At 46.7% G+C, this 2,656-nt stretch overlaps 1 pseudogene; it reads right to left on the bottom strand.

Moving 5' to 3' along the window:
* Positions 1 to 986: 986 nt before the first annotated feature.
* LOC103275904 lies at positions 987 to 2,439 on the bottom strand (annotated as a pseudogene).
* Positions 2,440 to 2,656: the final 217 nt, after the last annotated feature.

Below are 2,656 nucleotides of genomic sequence, written 5' to 3' on the forward strand. Positions count from 1 at the left end.
GCTACGCATTTTATCATGGGGCCACACCTTGTTCTGAAATGGCAGCAGGAAGCTGAAATGAAATGGCTGTGCTGTTGCTAACAAGCAGATTATGGATTCTCTAAAGTACTACAGCAAACTTCTAACTTAAGCTTACATTTAAGATGCCTGTACTTCAGTCCTTCTGGGCCTCTCAGTTGTCCAAGCTGGAGTGCAGTGGCACCATCATAGCTCACTGAAGCCTTAACCTGGGCTCAGGCAATCCTTCTACCTCAGCCTCCTGGGTAGCTGGGACTACAGGCACGCGCCACTACGCCCAGCTAATTTTTCTTTTTTTTGTAGAGATAGAGTCTCACTGTGTTGCCCAGGCTGAACTCCTGGTTTCAAGCGATTCTCCCACCTCAGCCTCCCAAAGTGCTGGGATTACTGGCTTGAGTCACCGCAGGATATCTGCGGTGCTTTCTTTTCTTTTCTTTTTTTTTTTTTTGAGTTGGAGTTTCACTCTGTCGCCCAGACTGGAGTGCAGTGGCCGCTCCCGGCCACCGCAGCCTTGACCTGTTGGGCTCCGGTGATCCTTCTGCCTCAGCCTTCAAAGTAGCTGGAACTACAGGTGCGCGCTACCATGCCCGGCTAATTTTTTTATTTATTGTATAGGTGAGGTCTGGCCAAGTTGCCCAGGCGGGTCTCAAACCCGTGGGCTCAGGCAATCCACTCACCTCAGCCTCTCAAAGGCATGGGATTACAGGGCGAGCCACCGAGCTCAGCTCTTTTCTTTTAAAGAGACCATTTAAATGTCTTTTAAAATGTTTTTTACAGTTGAATGTTTTTCACATTTTAGTATTTTTATGGATCATTAAAATTTTTTTAAAAATAATTTAATAAATAGTTCTCTTGATGACCGCGGACAAGTAAGACTCTGGTAGTATTAAGAAGTATCACAGTTAAAGTGGTTTTCCCAACTATTGTGTGGTCAGTAATTATAAGGAGTTACTTGTATGAAACTTCTGTCAAACCAGTATGACTGCATTTATGCATCCATCATTTTCAGGATTGTTAGTCACCTGGGAATATTTTCCCCAAGTAACTTTGTCTCCTCATGCCACAAGGTCCAACTCACTCACATTGACCTCAATGACGGTACCCTGTAATAACACCTAAAGTTATATATAGTGATGAGAGATTCTTCTTTTTTTTTTTTTTGAGTTGGAGTCTCACTCTGTTACCCAGACTGGAGAGTAGTGGCCACTCCCGGCCACCGCAGCCTTGACCTGCTAGGCTCCGGCGATCCTTCCGCCTCAGGCTTCCGAGTAACTGGAACTACAGGCGCGCGCTCCCACGCCTGGCTAATTTTTTGATTTACTGTAGAGATGAGGTCTCACCATGTTGCCCAGGCGGGTCTCGAACCCGCGGGCTCAGGCAATCCACTCACCTTGGCCTCCCAAAGGTGCGGGATTACAGACTGAGCCACCGAGCCCGGCTGCTAAAGTTGATCTTTGTTGCAGCAACTTTAGAATCACCTAGAGACTTTTAATTATTTATTTATTTTTATTTATTTATTTTTTTGAGTTGGAGTCTCACTCTGTCACCCAGACTGTAGTGCAGTGGCCTCTCACAGCCACCACAGCCTTGACCTGTTGGGCTCCAGCGATCCTTCCACCTCAGCCTTCCGAGTAGCTGGAACTACAGGCGTGCGCTCCCACGCCCGGCTAATTTTTTGATTTATTGTAGAGATGTGGTCTCACCAAGTTGTCCAGGCGGGTCTAGAACCCGTGGGTTCAGGCAATCCACTCACCTCAGCCTCCCAAAGGGGCGTGATTACAGGCTGAGCCACGGAGCCCGGCTGAGAGATTCTTCTTTACACCAAGTATTGGCAGGCAAAAGGTGGCTTTCAGTTCCGGATGTATTACTTGGGCTTTCTTGTAACGTAAGCCCATCGACCGAATGAATCTTTCATATTTGGGTGGTTTTCTTGTAAAGCCATCTCCAGCAAAGCAAACTTTAGTAACCATTCTCTTCCATGCATTCTTCTTTCTCTTTCCCGTTTAAGTAACTTTTAATCCTTGTTTCTCCCTGGGCACGAACTTTAGGCAAAGGGACTTCCCACCCCCACCCCCACCCCCATTTTCTCTTTTTGTTTTTGCTTAATGATATTGGAAAGTACTTTAGCTCGGGACTGCCCCTCTCTGTCTAGCAGATAGGCAGGTACTGCTCCCTGTGGAGGCTTTTCATCATTCTTTTGTTTGGTGTTTCTCTTTTCATGCATCTTGATAGTCTTTTTCATTTGCAATTTTTCAGCATGGCACGGCTTATGATAGAGCTTAGCCTTCAGAACAATCATCTTCTTTGCCTTCTTTGAACTTCATGAGCCTCTGGACTTTCCTTCTTTCTCTTTTTCTCATGGTAATCCAAATGATATCCATAGTGTTTACGGTGTAATTCAATATACTCGTTTTCTGGCATGGTGATCGCAACAGGGACACAGGGCACAGCCTCTCAGGCACAAAGATGTTCTCAATTTTGGGGTCTCAGAGACCCACGAACCTACTCCTTGCAGGCCGCAACAGGATAGGGTCCACCATCGCTTTCTAAGGCTGCCTGTGTGCAGGACTCTCCTGAGAACACCCGGACGGACAAACCACATCATGCCATTTTCACCTCCCCCTGAAGTCCTGGCACC

This window comes from Carlito syrichta, unplaced genomic scaffold (genome assembly GCF_000164805.1).
Source record: "Carlito syrichta isolate Samal-C Ts95f unplaced genomic scaffold, Tarsius_syrichta-2.0.1 Scaffold315817, whole genome shotgun sequence".
In the NCBI taxonomy this organism is placed as follows: Eukaryota; Metazoa; Chordata; class Mammalia; order Primates; family Tarsiidae; genus Carlito; species Carlito syrichta.